The following is a 20,201-nucleotide window of genomic DNA, read 5'->3' as shown; positions in this document are numbered from 1 at the left end:
ACTTCTATCTGGTTGTTTCTATCTATTGCTTGATGTTTTATTTGTTGAATTAATGTTTGCCAAACTTGGTCAATCCTAGCTTAGGGCATACTTAGCGTAGTCACTGTCTATTCCAAAATTCGAACAAGTTGAATAAAAATAATCAAGATCTCTCAAAGCCAAGTAGATTCAAAAATTCATGTAAGAACAACCCAAACCCAAATAGAAGTTTCACAAAGTTAAACTCAAACCATCTCAGGAATACCAAGAACTTTCAGCCAAGAGAAAGGAACTAACACCAAGCCCTCGAATTGCCAAAATCCACAAAGCAGAGGACAAAGTTGTTGACGAAGCCCTTCAAGATGCCTGGTAAGATCGCACCATCCAACTTAACCAACATCCAGGAGTTAACAATGCTTATGCCTTACCAACTAGGCATGATTTCTATGATTAGACCCCCTTGTTTCTCCACATCTTCTTGCATAAGCTTCACTTTAGAGTCATTTTTGTAGGAAAGCCAGCCATCTTTAGTCATCCCCTTAAGCATTTTAGCTCATCCATCTCATTTAAAACCAAACCATCTAGCCAGCAATCCAAAAACTTCACATCTAAGCCTTCAAAATTATTGTCACTTTGCCAAAAGTTTGCCATTACTAACATCTTCCAAATCCACCAGCCTCGCCAAGGTTATCGCTTTGACAGAGCTTTGTCTAGGGTAATCTAGCTTTGTCACTTGTTATCCCTCATCACCTTGAGCTAAAGGTTGGAATCCACAAGTGGTCAATGTCGTGTTCTTCCTAAAGGATCATTAGTCTATCCTTAAGTTGACACAATCACCACCAAGCTTGCACATAGGAAAGTAGACCTTTCGTGCTTTGGCAAAATATCTTTGAAGTTAGCATCCCAACCCAATCCTCCTCAGGTTTTTGTCATATAGCTTTGCCTCAACCTAGGAAATCATTTGCATAGAAAAGCCTTCCCCTTTTGCATCCATCAGCATTGTTGCATCTCATCCCTAGGAAACATTCTGCATTTTCATCCTACCCGTCACTTGCTTAGGCAAGAAGAAGAAGGAAACAATGGAGCCCTATCATTTGGATCCAACAGCATCGCTCCCTTGAGCACTCAACCATCCTTTAGCCCAGAGAATGCTATACCGTCACCTACTGATATTGAAGCTTTCATGAACCAACCAGGAAATGCAGTATTGGTGAACGCCATTATAGACAAAAACAAGGAAACAATCATGGCTAACTTTCAAAGGGACAACATTGGAGCCTTCGACTTTCGAAGACCTCCCCCCTTATCAGATCCATCTTACCCTTTTTTTGAGCAACTGCCACCACCCATAGGCTATTATGATTCAAATTATCCTCAATATGTGCCAAAAGAAGAGCCTCAACCCACCCCATATGATCCAACAGACCCAAACATACCAGCCTCCACTCAAGTTGAAATCTCCCTCCCACAAGCCAATCCAGCCACCACCACTCCACCATTGGTCCATACCACTCCATCCCAATCCCCCTTCGCCCAAAACACCTCATCATTCACTCCCTTCACTATTGTTGTTGCTGCTCTCCAACCCAGCCTTCCAAATCCACTCATCTCCCAAATCAGTGCTAGTATCTTTGGCCAACCTCAGCAATATACAACAGGGATGCCACCCATGGGGCCAAGTAATCAACCTTTCATCACCCCCAGCTTGTTTACCTCAGCTCAAAACATGATTCTATCATTTCCACTCAGTCCTTGGAGCTTAGTGGCATTAGCCACAAATCCACAAGCTACTACCAATGTTCGGCCTAGCTCTCAAGTGACCCAAGCTCCTGCCACCACTCTACCAAGCTTTCAAATCCAGCCACCAAGCTATCAAACCCCATCAGTTCCATTTCCAAGCTTTCAATTCCCACCACCAACTAATCCATTACCTCCTATCACCAACTATTTTTCTATGCCACTTCTAGGAGGAAATCCACTACCACCAACCACCAATTACTTGGCCTCTTTTGTCATGTAGACACCTTCCCAAATGGGGGCACAACCCACATATATTGGTCAAACTCCTCAAATCCAAAGTCAAGTTCCACAAGCTCCCTGATCCTTTCCCCAAGCCTCACACCCATCTTATACCTTACCTCCACAAAGCAATCCATTTATCCCACAGCCAGCTTATGTTCCTCAATCCCAACCTCAAATCCAATATCAGCAGCAAGCCTCACAACATATGCAGCAATATGTGCCACCTCCACCTCAACAACCCATCATCCACCATTTAGTTGCCCAAGCCATGTACAATCCCTACCATCCCATACCTCAAAGCCATCCATATTCCATTGCCCCATCTAGCACATACCTACCTCAGAGCACTCCTACATTGGGGGCACCCCAGCCATCACCCATTAATTTAGAATTGGAAGTCATGAAGACAACTTTGAAGAACATCTAGGAGGGAAATGATCCAAAAACCTTCAAGTTTGAGAATGTGTGTCCTTACCCATTTGACAGAGCCATTACCATGACACCATTTCCCAAGCATTTTGAGACACCCAAGTTTGACAAATTCAGAGGAAAAGGAGACCCTTTCACACATATCAAAGAATTTTACATGCACTGCCAAGAAGTGGCATACGATGACGTCTTCCTCTTGCACCTCTTTCCCAAAATCTTGGCTGGACCAGCTCTTGAGTGGTTTTATAGAATCCCCAATGGCACAATTAAAAATTTTGCTGAATTGTCTGAGGCATTTGTAGCCCAATATGCCCATCTTGTTGAAACAAAGCTATCAGTAGTTGATCTTGTCCACACTAAGAAAAAAGGTGGAGAAAGCCTTCCCAAATATTTGCAAAGATGGCAAACCCTTACCACCCGCATATCTTGCACCTTGCCAGAGCGCCATTTGGTGAAAAATGTTTATTGATAATGCCCATCCTAGCTTGGCTCACCACATGACCATGAACTGTTTGCAGACCTACAAAGATATCAAAGAGAAAGGAATGATCCTTGAGCAAGGACTCATTAAAGATGGTGTGGTCAAGATTTACAAGGAAGCCAACCAAAATCAATCACATTCCAATGACAAGTCTAGGTATTGCAACAAAAACAAGTATGTTGCAACAGATGGCGTCACTGACACCAAACATGTGAATATTGTTGGTCCTTCTCAAAACTAGTCCAACCCACCATATCAACCATACAATCATCAAGCTATCAACTACCAATAGCAGAATAACCACAGCTATCAAAACTACAATCCAAGACCCAACTTTCAAGGCTCTAGTAATCAAGCTAATGCCATCAATGTAGCTGCAGGACAAAAGCCCATATTCCAACCTGCACCTAGAAACTATACACCCCTTGGTGAGCCTCTGGATGTCATTTTTGAGAAATTAGTCAAGGAAAACCTCATCAAATTTCCTCCTACCTAGAAAATCAACCCAAGCCAATCCAAAGCTACATGGTACAAAGACAATTAGTACTGCAAATTTCATAGGGTAAAAGGTCACACTACCCTCAGATGCATGAAACTGAAAGATTACGTGTAGGACCTCATTGATCAGAAGGAAATCACTGTTGGTGGCCAAACCTCTCCCAATGAAGACTTACAGATCTATCAAAATGCTTTTCCTCCTCACAACAATCAAAATCTTGGAAAAGCACCTATCCAAAACAACAACAACAACACCAACAACTGCTAGCCAAACCAATAGCATGGGAAGAACAATGACCACACTTCATCCTATATAGACTATGGTAGCCTCATAGGTTGTATATCCGAGAAAGAGCCTTTTGTCAATGTTATCAATATCCAAGGACCAAACAATGAGTGTGTAGTCACTACTCGAAGAGTGCAATTTAACATCGCAGGCCCACCAATTTTACCAACACCATCAGCTCCATCAAAAAGCTAGTACAATATCTTGGAACACCTTGGGAACATGTCAGCCCAAATCTCCATTTTAGACCTTCTTCGCACCAGTCCTGTGTACAAGAACATCCTTGAAAGTGCTCTCATAGAATCCTGTGTCCTTCAGATATCAACGCTACTAATTTTTGTAATCTTGTTGGACACCTATCCTCCTCATGTGCCCTATCCTTCAAACCCATCGACATATCCATGATCGAACCAGATCACACCCTTTCGCTTCACATAGCCATCATGGTATCCCATTTTGCTGTGAAAAGAGTAATGATAGATAATGGATCAGCCTTAAATATTTGCACCCTAAAATTCATAAAACAAGCTGGGTATACTGAGGCAGATATCATCAGTGAGGTTATCACCATCAAAGCTTATGACAACTTGGAAAGAACCATAGAAGGAACTATTTTGCTGCCAATCAAGATTGGTCCAGTCATCCAAGAGACACTCTGCCATGTTATTGATCTAAACCTACCATTTAACATCCTCCTCAGTCACTCATGGATTCATGCCATGAAAGCCGTTCCATCCACTTACCATCAGTGCATCAAATTTCTGCATCAGGGCACTAAGGTAACCATCCCTGCCGATCCAGAACCCTTTGCTTACTGCAATGCAGTTGAAGCTTCATATACAAACCATTGCCCTAGAATTAACATCGGCACATCTATTGCCAGCTCATCCCACACTTGTAATGACCCAGAAACCACCCTCACCTCCACCCTATCGACCGTGAAGATCAATAACAAAGGTTGTGGAGAGTATAGTCTATCAGATGCATTTGTTGTCAGGGCACTCCCACTTGATCCACATGCCCATGGATGACTAACATGTCACAAAGCTAAGAATATTCCACCTCCTTGATACAAACAGTTTGGCCCAACAACCTTTGTATCCTTGAAAATCCCTCTTCATGAGGAGCTCACTCCAAATATCAACAATTGGTTACATAAGGATGCACCTCAAAGAAATCAAGCACACCTTGATCACTTCAACTAGAAGTATCCCCAAGAACATAAGCTCATCACTAACAAATAGAACTATCAAGGTGGTGGTCTAGGACCAGAAGAAAGAGGCATGCAGTGCCCCATTGACGCACACAAGTGGGAATCGAAGTCGGGTCTTGGCTTTGGCATACCCACAACTGGGGGCACCAATATAGACGGTCACACTTTTTTGAACATTCACCACGACCTTGTCAAAATTGAAGACATTCCTAAGGAAGTTCAAAAGAGAGCCTATGACAATATCCTAGACCAAATCTCCCTCGGAGACTCTGTTCTCCAAGAACTATCCATCCACCTCATTGACCTACCACTCGCCCATCCACAACTCATAGATTGGGACCAACCAAGTGTCATACACATTGATGAGTTCACATCAGAGGAAGCACTTATGAGATTCATGGGAGTTGAAACTCCTCATAAGAAAACAAAGCTAGATTCTTCCTATATCTACAAGCTAGATCCCAAGGCATATTTTGGAGAAAATCCCCAACCTAGTTTCGATACACCCAAAATTGGAACTAAGGAGAATCTGATACTAGCTAAGGCAGTGATGAGAACCTCTCAGCAAGAAAATCAAGAGCCACAAGAAGAACATGAGGATTTAGCATTGCCTCCTCAAGATAATCAACCAGAGGTGTCTTCTATTCTAATTGAAGATACTAGAGAAGTCAACATCGATTCTTCAGAGATCCCCAGACTTGTTCACATTATTACATCCCTATCACGAGACCAAGCTGACCTCGTCTTCAAGGTCTTAAGAGAGAACATTGGCCGATTTGCATGGTCATATTAGGACATGCCAGGACTTAATCCCAAGCTTGTAGTTCATCATCTTGCAGTCGATCCAAAGATCAAGCCCGTCAGACAAAAGCTTAGAAAAATGCACCCCAAGGTGGCATTACTGGTCAAAGTTGAATTAGAAAGAATGTTAGCTGTTAAGGTTATTTGACCTATCGACTACTCAAAGTGGATCTCCAACATGGTACCCATCACTAAACCTTCTGGTGACATCAGAATCTGCACTGATTTTAGAGATATTAACAAAGCTTGTCCAAAAGATTATTTTCCCTTACCCAACATAGATATGATTGTAGATCTTATAGCTGGACATGAAATTTTATCCCTCATGGATGGATTTTTTGGGTATAATCAAATCAATATTGCAGAAGAGGATCAGCATAAGACAACATTCACTACCCCTTGGGGAACCTTTTGCTACAACATGATGCCTTTTGGCCTAAGGAATGATGGGGCTACCTATCAAAGAGCTATGACAACCATTTTTCATGATCTCATCCATAGCATTTTGGAGTATTATGTGGATGATATCTTGTTCAAGTCTCATACCTTCATGGATTATCTTGCTGACCTAGAAAAAGTCTTTGATAGGTTAGCCAAATATCATCTCATGCTAAATGCCAAGAAGTGTCTCTTTGGGGTCACATCTGACAAGCTTTTAGGCTTTATAGTTTCTAAACGAGGTATAGAGATCGACCCCAATAAGGTCAAGGCTATCTTAGACATGCCTCCTCCCCAGACACTGCGACAACTTCGCTCTCTTCAGGGAAAGCTTCAATCCGTCTGGCACTTCATCTCCCAACTTGCAGATAAGTGTACACCATTTTCACATTTACTAAAGAAGGATGAGAACTTCAAGTGGGATCCTTTACGTTAGCGCAGCTTCGATCAGCTCAAGCAGTATCTCACCAATCCCCCTATCTTGGTTCCACCAGTTCTTGGTTGTCCCTTGATTTTGTATATATCAGCAATGCCTACTACTCTAGGGGCACTTCTAGCATAGCTCGATGACTACAACAGAGAAAGAACCATCTACTACATCAGTAGAACCTTGGTTGGTTATGAACTCAATTACACTCCTATGGAAAAAGCTTGTTTGGTAGTTGTTTTCTCAACTCAAAATATTTGCCACTACATGCTAAGTCATACCATCCAACTAGTCTCCAAGATCGACCCTCTCAAGTATATGCTCTCCAAAATGGCACTTACAGGCCATTTGGTCAAATGGGTTATGCTCCTTAGCGAATTTGACATCCAGTATGTGGACAGAAAGGCAATCAAAGGGAAAGCTATAACAGATCACCTAGCTAATGCACCTCTAATAGGTGCATATCCTTTGATCATATAATTTCTAGATGAGCATATCTGTCTAATTGAAGAACAACCCCCACGAAAACTTTATTTTGATGGCTCATACACATGTCATGGATCAGGGATAGGAATATTGTTGGTCACACCTCAAGGAGATTACATTCCAAAAGCCTTCAAGCTAAAATTCTCTAGCACCAACAATATAGTTGAATATGAGGCCCTCATAGCAAGATTAAAGATAGTTGTAGAATGGAACATCACTGAGTTACAAATCTTTGGCGATTCTCAGCTCATCATCAAGCAAGCCCTAAATGAATATCAAACCAAAAATGAAAAGCTATTGCCCTACAAAGATCTAGTTGATCAGCTAACCCAGCATTTTACAAAGCTTCAGTTTACACAAGTGCCTTGAATACAAAACAAAGCAGCAGATGCTATGGCTACTATTGGCTTGCTCTTGGAAATTCCCCAAGAAGCTACACAGTATGAGTTTTTAGTCAAGTAGCTCCTCACACCCGCCTATGCGAATGAGGATTCAAACTGTGTTTGTCTCTTGATTGGTCCCCAATCCCCTTGGTACCATGATATTCATGCTTACCTTAACAATGGTATCATATCCCCTCACCTCACATTTACCCAACACCAAAACCTCATCCAAAAATCATCCCGCTATGTTATCATAGTCAATACCCTATATCGTTGGGGTTATCACGATACTCTCTCTCGATGTTTAGACCAAAACAAGGCCGCGATGGTGTTAAAAGAAGTACACTCTGAACTTTGTGGTGCCCACACAAGTGGTATTGTCCTAGCATGAAAAATCCTTAGAGCAGGCTACTATTGGCCTACCATTGAAGAAGACTCCTGTGACTTTGTCAGAAAGTGTCTCCCATGTCAGCAGCACACAAATCTTGTGCACACTCCAGCACAGGATCTATAGCCTATTGCACCTTCTTGGCCATTCGCTTGTTGGGGTCTTGTTCTAGTTGGAACTATCACACCCCTCTCATCTGATGGACATAAATGGATAATAACAGCTATAGACTATTTCACTAAGTGGGTGGAAGCAGTCCCCCTAGTCTCAGCTACAAGAGTTCAGGTCTACAAGTTCATCTTGTACCACATTGTTTGCCGCTTCGGCATCCCATCCACCATCTTCACCAACCACGGAGGTAAATTTGAAAATCTCAACATGGAAGAATTATGTACTTCCCTCTACATCCATCACCACTTTTCTAGTCCATATTTCCCACAAGGTAATGGCCAGGCAGAGGCAACTAACAAAACCCTCCTCAAAATCCTAAAGAAAGTTGTCAATGATTTCGGTCGCGATTGGAACCTACAAATAAATCCAGCCCTATGGGCTTATCAAACCTCCTTTTGTACATCCACCAGCACAACTCCATACTCCCTAGTCTATGGTGCCAAAGTAGTACTACCCATAGAGGTTAAACTTCCCTCCTTGTGCATATCTTTGCAAGGGCAAATATTAGATGAAGAATACAGAGTAGCTCGGCTCACCTAGCTAGATCTCTTAGACGATAAGTGACAACAAGCTTATGATCATCTCATAGTCTATCAAACTCATCTCAAAAGGAATTTCAACAAGAAGGTGCTGCCATGACACTTTCAGCCAGGTGACATGGTCCTCAAAGAAAACATGAAAGTCCAAGCAGATCGAGAAAAGAAAGGCAAGTTTGAACCTACATGGCTTGGTACTTATGTTGTCACTGCCTACTTTGGCTCCAGAGCCTATCAGCTATCTACACTAGAATGAGAACTCTTGAATGATCCTACTAACATCATTCATCTCAAGAAGTTCTATGCTTGAAGATCCTTGGTATACCCAGCTTTTGAAAAATACAAAAAAAAAAATAGTAAAGAGAAATAAGCGTCCAACGGTGAAAACTTGGCAATTCAAGCACCTTGGATAGGTACCTTGGTGAAAACTTGGTAATTCAAGCACCTTGTGTACTAAGACTAATCCATTATCTATCACTATCCTATCCCTCATCCATCCACCCACCATCCCATAACACACCTACTTGTTCCTTTGGTGTTCCAACCAAATATCCAAAATCTAATGGAGTTTGTATTATACCTTGTAAATCTTGTACCATAGCTTGTATATCCAAATCTTGTCCAAATCTTGTATCCTAGTTTGTATCCTATCACATGCACACAAAGAATCCCATTTTCACTTAAGCTTTTTGCAAACCATCTACCTATCCGCCTATCAACTATTGCAGACATCCCACCCTTCACCAACATTTCCATCTCACAAAACCCAAACATGAACAACCTTGTACATTTGTACCATATCTTGGTTCATCAACTTGTACATCCTCTTTAGCTTAGTACCATTGTATCTATCTAGCTTTTGTGTCAGTTCCTCCTTGATCAGCATCTTGCACACATCGCACATCTTGGTTAGCTATTCCAATGCATCCTTTAGCTAGATCTCCTATCACCAAAGTGTCATCCTTCTTAGTTCAGCTTGCCAGACACATCACTCACCCAGATCCATTGACTTAGGTGCTCTTTGATAGATCCTTCTAGGATATAGCTTTCCTCGTGTTTGATCTTGGTTTGTTAGTACCTTGTCCTACCCATCTCATTGGCAAATGGTTCTCTTTTGGATTTTCACTTTCTTTTGATTTGGAATCTTCCCTTTTGGGTCTTGAAGTATCTTTTCCAAGCAATCTTTTTGTTCCCTCCTCAAGATTGCCACAATCTTCCATATTATGGTATGCTACGAATGGGGCACTTTGAGTGTATAGTTTTTATCAAGTCTTTCATTTGTTTCTTTTTTTCTTTTGGGTTACCCAATGTCGGTTCCACACTGTTTCCTCTAGGTTTCATGTGTGATGCTGGGGCAATCCTTGTGTGTTTTTTTTGAGTCCGTCAGTCAGTCCTTTGGATGGTTGGTGACATGACCTTGATGTTCTTGGTAACCTTGGCAATTAACCAACAGTCCTATAGCAAATCTAGTGCTCAACTATGTCATGCCCAAAAATTATCGCCAAAAACACACCAAATTTTTTTTTTTTTTTTTTTTTTTTTTTTTGGAGTTCTTTATTTATTTATTTAAACTTAAGTGCACTAAGTTGACACGGTTAGATCACATGAAACAATGAAGCCAAGAAGGCGGTTATACGAACTCTTAACAAATTCGAATGATACAGTTAACAACTAATCTTATTTAATTAGAAGACCCAATTAATTAATAGATTTAACAAATCCCTTTAAAAGATTTACACTCTAAGAACATTAGTAAAATTCCTTAAATACAATTTATTTCAATTTTGCATATGAATTTGTCATCAACTTCGACAAGGAGTAAAACTAAAATTATCATTCATTTTATGAGTTAATCTGGATTGCATGACCCTACAATTGACATAGATCAATTTTAAACTATATAATTCTAATGTTTAAGACTTATAAATTTAAACTACATTTTACTAATCCCGAAAATAAACTTCTCATTAAGAACTGCAAATCGAATAATTAAACTTAATTAAGTTATCCTTAATTACATTAAATAATAACTATATTGCATTCACAAAATTTAATAATTAACGTTACAAATTAACAATTAATAATAAACAGATAAAACTATTTTAGAAAGATTCTTTAATTAATAATATTCATTAATTATTAAATTCGTTAAGTAAGTATTATTAAATTTATAAGTTGTTAATGAACTTCATTAATACACATTATAAATTAAACTAATAATTAAATATATTAAAAAAAAAAACTACTAACAACTAATTTTAACTAAACTATATAAACGAAAATTTAATTTTAACTAAAAAAAAATTTTAAAAAAATAATAAAAAAAATTTAAAACGCGCCGCCCCACGCATATATATGCGTGGGGAATCCCACGCAATATATGCGTGGGCCTCACGCATACACATGCATGGGGATCCCGCGCATTTAAATGCGTGGTCCTCACGCATGTGTATGCGTGGGGTCAACCACGCATATGGTACAGGGGCCGCCGGGTACGAGCCGCAGGCTCTGCCCGAAAATTCAAAAGAAAATTTTTTTTTTATAATTTTTTTTTGTTGTTGGGTTGCATTAAATAAGGTAGGTCGCCCACCCTTTGAAAACTTATAATAAGAGGGTGATTTTCTATAATTTATTGACTGTAATAGAGGGGTCTCCCTTTTTTTTTGCCCATACATTTTCCAGCAAGTTTGAGCACCTACAGGCCTCTAAATTTTTATTTTTTGTTGGAGTTTAAGTCTTTATCAAATTTCTCCATTGATCTTGAGACATGGGTGTCAATAGATTGGTGAGTCTATACATTTCATAATACATCTTGAACACAACCGTAATTTAATCAAATGATTTGCTTATAACATTTTTATAAACTTACTTTAGTTTCTCTTCCTTTGTTGTTGGATCAATACAATTCTATTTTCTTTCACATACAAATGCAACAACTGCATATGAATCCAATTTTATACATAATGCAACAACTGCATATGAATCCAATTTTATACATAATGCAACTAATTACTCTATGAGAATGGAAAATAGAAAGATCACAATGGATGTTTAAATTCTCTATAAATTCATATGCATATATTTTCTCCATACCATTCTAATGTCTATTTGAACTCAGCCTTTCCTAACATAATTCCTTCATATTCAAGATTAACATTCAACATTCTCAATCCATCATACAAGATATAAGATAACTCAATACATCTTTCCTTTCTTTCTTCAATACATTCCAAGGCTTGAGAGTAAATAATATAGTCTCACACAACCAACAATTCTCTCTTACATATCCTTTTCCTTTTTCTTTTTTTTTATACTTCCATCACAATAATATGCATGAACAAAAAGGTGGTTGAATTGGCTATAACAAGTTTCACACAATGAGAAGACCATTTAACATACATTACGCAAATTTCCAAGAAACATGAGAGCAATGCAAGGAAATTCTCATAATCTTTTTTTGTTTTTATTATTCACCCTGGTTCAAAGGCTCCACTCGGGAAAGAACCAGTAAGAAAACCCGAGGTCATTGCCCAATACTTCCAAGTTTCCAATCCATTTTACATCATTTTACAACTCAAATAAATCTCTACAAACTTCCAACATGTGCTATCTTCCAAATAACTTCAAAATTACAATAAAGGATAATGGGGGAGACAAAACTGAATCAAGGTGGGTACTCACAACAAGAATAATTCAAACATACAACCCAAACCCGGTTTGCACAATAGATCCATACATGGAATCAAATAGGGGGGAAGGTGGATTTTCCCAATGGGAGAAGTCAATCACCATTCCATTACATAGCCCTTTCGGGGCTTCAATTTTAAGAATTTCCATTCTATTATAAGGCCCTCTCGAGGCTCCAATCACAAGGGTATTCATTTTCTCTTCATATACATGGTTTCACAACATCAATAAGGAAGGTGATGACAAGTAGGGGCCCATACACCCTACCCTTTTTCCCTCCTCTCACCATGAAAGGAGACTCTCACCAATGAGGTCCAACTAAAGCCCTACCCCCATACATGGCCACTTCTTCCCTATCCAAGGGTGAGTAATGCCATCACAATCCCAATGAAAACTCAAAGAACAAGGTCTCAACAAGCAAGAAATGAAATCCAAAACAAGATAAAATTTTCTCCAATATCCTCCCAATACACACAAACATAAAAAGACAAGAACCTTCACAATACTATAATCAAGATTCACACATGATCTATAAAATGAAAGCTAAGCCCATGAGAGAGGAACTCCTACCTCCACAAGTGTTATGGCAACAATGGAAGTTTTGAGAAGAGCCTCTTTCCTTTCTCCTTCATTCAATCTTCAAGCTTGCTCTCTAAAACTAGAGATTGGGTAACAACCCTCCACTACTTCCAAAGTGCCTCTAAATAAGAATCTACTTAACTAGGCTTAAGGTAAACCCCTTGGTGGAGTCAAGGTCACCAACCTATGAAGTGACAACCAATTTTCGAATTCAAGCAAAGATGGAGTGTTTGAGTGACCATAAAGGTCAACCAAGGAGACTTGGGGAGTGGAAAACACTCCCAACCCAAACCCTTACCCCTAGGGTACTAAATTTTGAAGTTTTTAAGACTTAAGGATTTAATATGGACAATAAAACTAGGGGAAACAAACTACCAAAAAAAAAATACACCTTAAAGATGGACTAGGTAAAAAAAAGAATATAGCACAAAATAAACATGGGGTTCAGCTTTTGTCTTCCCATTGGATTTCCCGGCTAAATTTCCTGCACACTCATTGCACACGTCAGTAATTCGAGAAGCACATGTATATATATATATATAAATATGCATCAACAATTTCATGAAATTTAAAACATCCATTCTTCCATAATCTATTCATTCATCTCATTCTACTCATTAAAATTAGAGATTCAAAGTGTTAGTTTGCATTCATTCATTTTATCAGCATATACGTTATAAAACATTAAACTACAGAAATCAAATATCTGAAATAAAGCATCATATATCATAATCAGCAAAATAATGTTCAGTGCCACAATAATGCTCTGACATATCGAGCCATAAATAAATTTAAAAAAATAGAGTATCATTGAGGCTAGGATGGGTCGAGGCGAGGCCTCACATCCTCCCCGACTAGGCATGAACTTCCTCCTGGAGTTCATCAAAAAGGTATGGGTACTGAGATCGCATCTGCGTCGTATCCTCCCATGTGGCCGTGACCTCATCGTAGCAATCCCACTGGACCCTAACCTGGTCCAGCTCTCGACCTCGAAGTGCGAGGGTCCGTCGGGCAATAATACGGATGGGCTCCAGCGCTAACTGGCCGTCCGACTCCACTTGCAAAGCATCCCAATCTATAATATGAGACTCATCATAGATATATCTTCTAAGTACTGAAATGTGAAACACATCGTGGATGCGTGATAGGCTAGGTGGCAAAGCTAGACAGTAGGCAACTGGTCCTATCCTCTCTAGGATCTCGAATGGCCCAACGAAACGGGGTGCCAACTTAGAGCCCTTTTCGAATCGAATCGGACTCTTGTGTGGCCGCACCCTCAAGAAAACTCTATCCCCAACCTGATACTCTCGATCCATCCTATTTGCATCAGCATACTTCTTCTGTCGATCCTGTGCCTCTTTCAGGCGCTACCTAATCAGAATCACCTGCTGCTCCATATCTCTAACTAACTGAGGTCCAATAGAAACTCGATCCTCGATCCTGTCCCAACTCAAAGGCATCCTGCAAGGTCTCCCATACAAGGCCTCATAAGGCGGCATACCTATGGAGGAATGGTGCCCATTGTTATAGGCAAACTCAACTAGGTGGAGGTATTCCTCCCACTTGACCTGATGATCCATCACGTACATACGCAACATGTCCTCCAACACTTGATTCACTCGCTCAGTCTGCCCATCAGTCTGAGGGTGGTATGCTGTACTAAAATTGAGCCTAGTGCCCAAAGCTGACTGCAACTCTCTCCAAAAAGATGAGGTGAACAGTGAGTCCCTATCAGAGATAATCTTACGGGGAATGCCATGAAGTCTGACAGTGTCTCGCAAAAACACCTGAGCTATGTCTCAGGCTGTGTACGTAGTACACACAGGTGAGAAGTGAGAAACCTTGGTCAATGTGTCAACTGTCACCATAATGGCATCATGATGATGAGAAGACAAAGGAAGACCAACAATAAAGTCCATCGATATAACATCCCACTTCCACTCTGGAATCTCATGAGGCTGAAGGAGCCCACCGGGATGACGATGTTCTTCCTTCACCCTCTGACACTCGAGGCATCTCGCCACTATGTCGGCAATCTGTGCTCTCATGCCTGGCCAATGGTACAACTGCCTCAAATCTGCATGCAACTTCTTAACACCAGGGTGTGCCGCATAAGGTGCTCTATGAGCCTCAAGTATGATGAGCTCGCGCAACCCCCCGATGGAAGGTACATACACTCGTCCTCTATGACGCAAGAGTCCATCGGACTCCAAGGAATACTCTGAATACTTCCCCTCCAAGGGTCTATGAGAATGCACAACCTGACTAACCTTTGTATAAAGCTCATCTGCTGGCAAGTGCTATAAAATCTGCTCTCTCAAATCGGTGCCCGTAGTCATAGATGAGAGCTCATGGCGCCTTCTACTTAAGGCATCTGCAACTACATTCTCCTTTCCCTTGATGTAATGTACATCAAAATCGTACTCGCAAAGGAACTCCATCCACCTTCTCTGTCTAGCATTCAGGTTTGGCTGCGTGAATAGGTACTGCAAGCTCTGATGGTCGGAATGAAGTTCAAATCTGTGACCTAGTAGGAAGTGTCGCCACTTCACTAATGCATGAACCACAGCTGCAAGCTCTAGGTCGTGAGTAGGGTAGTTGAGTTCATGAGTCTTCAACTTCCTAGACTCGAAGGAAATAGGTCGACCATCCTGCATAAGCACTGCCCCAATGCCATCCAAAGATGCATCAGTGCACACCACAAAGTCCGCCAATGGGTCTGGTACTGCAAGAATAGGTGCACTCATGAGGGCTCTCTTGAGATCTAGAAAAGCTCTCTCGCACTTCTCTGTCCATTCAAACTTCTTTCCTTTCCTCTGCAGTGATGTAATGGGGTGTGCCAATCTAGAAAATCCTGCAATGAAGCGTCGATAATAGCCTGCTAATCCCATAAAGCTCCTCACCTCAGTGACACTAGTAGGTGCAGGCCAATCCATGATGGCTCTAATCTTCGATGGGTCTACTGAGATACCCTCACCTGATATGATATGGCCCAAATAATGGATCTCTGATCTGAAGAATGCACACTTCAATAAGCTACCAAACAACTGATTCTCTCTCAGCTTCTGCAACACCTGCCTCAGGTGTTCCTCGTGCTCCTCCTCATCATGAGAATATATCAGGATGTCATCCAGGAAAACAACTATGAACTTATCCAAGAAGGTACGAAACACTCCATTCATGAGGCTCATGAATACAGCTGGAGCATTTGTGAGACCGAATGGCACCACAGTGAACTCATAGTGTCCATACCTAGTACGAAAAGCGGTCTTAGGGATATCACTTCCCACAATCCTCAACTGGTGGTAACCTGACTTAAGATCAATCTTTGAAAATACACGAGCACCCTGCAACTGATCAAATAGGTCATCAATTCTGGGAAGGGGATATCGGTTCTTGATGGTTACTTTGTTCAATTGCCGATAATCAATGCATAACCTAAGTGATCCATCCTTCTTCTTAACGAAGATCACTAGAGCACCCCAAGGTGACACACTAGGTCGAATATGCCCCTTCTCTAGGAGTTCCTCCAACTGAACCTTTAGTTCACTAAGCTCATGTGTAGTCATCCTGTATGGTGCTCTCGATACTGGTTCCGCGCCTGGCACAAGATCAATATGAAAGTCTACTACCCTAGGTGGGGGTCTACCAGGGAGCTCTGAAGGAAAAACATCTACAAACTCCTGCAATATAGGAAAGTCATCAAGGGATGGTTCCCCTTCTGAGTCTTCCTCTCTGTCACTAATGGTGATTGCAAACAGCTGACACCCCTTTCGCATGCACCGTCTAAGCTGCATAGCGGATATCATACGAAGGGATATGGGTCTCTTAACCCCAAGAATCACTCTACTGATACCATCATCATCCACAAATTCCACTGTCTTCTGTCGACAATCCATCTTGGCACTGTGGGAATAAAGCCAATCTATGCCAAGAACAACATCATAAGAACCTAGTGGGGTAATGCGTAGATCAGACACCGTGAATGTGGCTCCCATCTGAATCGGGCAACTATGCACCATGGAACTAACTGACACTCTAGCTCCTGAGGCTAACTCTACCTCCCAACCGACATCTTGTCTAACTGCCACTAGCCCACAACGCTCCACAGCAAAAGGAGATATAAAGGAGTCAGTAGCTCCTGAATCAAATAAAACTGTAACCATGCTACCCTGTATGATACCTGCAGCCTCAATAACTGTAGCCTGATGCTCGGCCTGGCGGTTGTCAACCGCTGCGAATACTCTGTGTGATCTGCCTACATCACCAACTGTCAGCTCTAAAAATGCCCCTCCTTGACCACTGGATGGTTGTCCCTGTGGACACTCTCTAGCTATGTGACCCATGCCACCACAAGTGTAGCATGGTCCCCGTGCATAAGGCCGTGCACCCTGTGAACTAGTCTTTTGTGGCCCTCCTGACCTGCTAGACCCACTAAAACCACCCCTAGAAGACTGCTGAGACTTCGCTGGCTGAGACTGTGGGGCCTGTACTTTCTGATCCTTCCTCAGACCCTGTGAGTACCACTGCTTGGGCTTGGAGCCCTGATAACCCTGTGAGGGTTTTTGGTGCTGCTGCTGCTGAGGTTTCTGTTGCTGAGACTGTTGGCCCTTAGAGGACCCTGCTGAGTAGTTCTGATTCCCCTTCCAAGGGGATTTCTGTTGGGTAGAGCTTCGGTTCTGAGACCGATCTCGTGACTCCTGTCTACTCCGAGTATCCTCTGCAACCAAGGCCATCTCAACTACCTGTCTGAAAGTAGTAGGAAAAGCCATACGCACTGGACCCTGAAGAGAGAAATTTAGGCCCATGATAAATCTATGCACACGTTGTTTCTCGTCCTTCATGTACTCGACATATGGAAGGAGCTCGAGAAACCTGCTCTCATACTGAGCTACAGTGAGACCTCTCTGATGAAGAGAATGAAACTCCTCTATTTGCTTCTGCCTAAAATGCTCAGACAGGAATCTCTCTCTGAATCTCTCCAAAAAAGTCTCCCATGTGAGGGTATCCATGCTCATCCCTCCAATCGTCTCCTCCTGATGCCACCAATTGGAGGCATCTCCTCTCAACTGATGGACTACAACACGTGCCTTCAGATTACTCCCATAGGGACGTAATCCAAAACACCACTGGAGGCTCTACAACCAAGCCTCTGCCACTGTCCCCTCTGTGGAACCGGCAAAAAGTGGGGGTCCAAGACGTATCAGCTCTCTGATGTCATCTCCTATGTGTCTAGGAGGTCTCTCGGGTGGTGGTACTCTCTGATAAATGGATTCCCCCTCGTGCTCACCTTGCCCCTCATCCTGCCTCGGTGGGGGACTCCTACTCCTCTCTCTACCACCAGGATCCTGTGCTTCCCTTTCGAGAATCTGCTGAACTGGCTCTGCTATAGGTGGGGGTAGTCTCTGCTGAACTACACCAATCAGTGCCTGAAGGGCATCCAAAATGTCCTGATTCGGGTTCTGAGGTGGTGGTGGTGGTGGTGGTGGTCCATCCTCCTATCTGACTCCACTACCTCTCGCCCTACGACCTCTACCTCGGCCGTTGTTCCGTGTAACAGGAGGCATCCTACACAATGAAAGTTTTTAATTAATTTCAGAAGCATAGTGGTTTAGGTTCCTAGTGTTGAAACTAGGCTCTGATACCAAAATGTCATGCCCAAAAATTATGGCCAAAAACACACCAAATTTTATTTTATTTTTTTTTATTTTTTTTTTATTTTTTTTTTTTTGGAGTTCTTTATTTATTTATTTAAACTTAAGTGCACTAAGTTGACACGGTTAGATCACATGAAACAATGAAGCCAAGAAGGCGGTTATACGAACTCTTAACAAATTCGAATGATACAGTTAACAACTAATCTTATTTAATTAGAAGACCCAATTAATTAATAGATTTAACAAATCCCTTTAAAAGATTTACACTCTAAGAACATTAGTAAAATTCCTTAAATACAATTTATTTCAATTTTGCATATGAATTTGTCATCAACTTCGACAAGGAGTAAAACTAAAATTATCATTCATTTTATGAGTTAATCTGGATTGCATGACCCTACAATTGACATAGATCAATTTTAAACTATATAATTCTAATGTTTAAGACTTATAAATTTAAACTACACTTTACTAATCCCGAAAATAAACTTCTCATTAAGAACTGCAAATCGAATAATTAAACTTAATTAAGTTATCCTTAATTACATTAAATAATAACTATATTGCATTCACAAAATTTAATAATTAACGTTACAAATTAACAATTAATAATAAACAGATAAAACTATTTTAGAAAGATTCTTTAATTAATAATATTCATTAATTATTAAATTCGTTAAGTAAGTATTATTAAATTTATAAGTTGTTAATGAACTTCATTAATACACATTATAAATTAAACTAATAATTAAATATATAAAAAAAAAAAACTACTAAAAACTAATTTTAACTAAACTATATAAACGAAAATTTAATTTTAACTAAAAAAAAATTTAAAAAAAATTTAAAACGCGCCGCCCCACGCATATATATGCGTGGGGAATCCTACGCAATATATACGTGGGCCTCACGCATACACATGCGTGGGGATCCCGTGCATTTAAATGCGTGGTCCTCACGCATGTGTATGCGTGGGGTCAACCACGCATACGGTACAGGGGCCGCCGGGTACGAGCCGCAGGCTCTGCCCGAAAATTCAAAAGAAAATTTTTTTTTTATAATTTTTTTTTGTTGTTGGGTTGCATTAAATAAGGTAGGTCGCCCACCCTTTGAAAACTTATAATAAGAGGGTGATTTTCTATAATTTATTGACTGTAATAGAGGGGTCTCCCTTTTTTTTTGCCCATACATTTTCCAGCAAGTTTGAGCACCTACAGGCCTCTAAATTTTATTTTTTTTGTTGGAGTTTAAGTCTTTATCAAATTTCTCCATTGATCTTGAGACATGGGTGTCAATAGATTGGTGAGTCTATACATTGCATAATACATCTTGAACACAACCGTAATTTAATCAAATGATTTGCTTATAACATTTTTATAAACTTACTTTAGTTTCTCTTCCTTTGTTGTTGGATCAATACAATTCTATTTTCTTTCACATACAAATGCAACAACTGCATATGAATCCAATTTTATACATAATGCAACTAATTACTCTATGGGAATGGAAAATAGAAAGATCACAATGGATGTTTAAATTCTCTATAAATTCATATGCATATATTTTCTCCATACCATTCTAATGTCTATTTGAACTCAGCCTTTCCTAACATAATTCCTTCATATTCAAGATTAACATTCAACATTCTCAATCCATCATACAAGATATAAGATAACTCAATACATCTTTCCTTTCTTTCTTCAATACATTCCAAGGCTTGAGAGTAAATAATATAGTCTC

This window comes from Cupressus sempervirens, chromosome 11, assembly GCF_028749045.1.
Source record: "Cupressus sempervirens isolate cs-2001-9-10 chromosome 11, ASM2874904v1, whole genome shotgun sequence".
NCBI classification, from domain to species: Eukaryota; Viridiplantae; Streptophyta; class Pinopsida; order Cupressales; family Cupressaceae; genus Cupressus; species Cupressus sempervirens.
The sequence above is the reverse complement of the archived record's forward strand: the minus strand, read 5'-3'. Positions refer to the sequence as shown.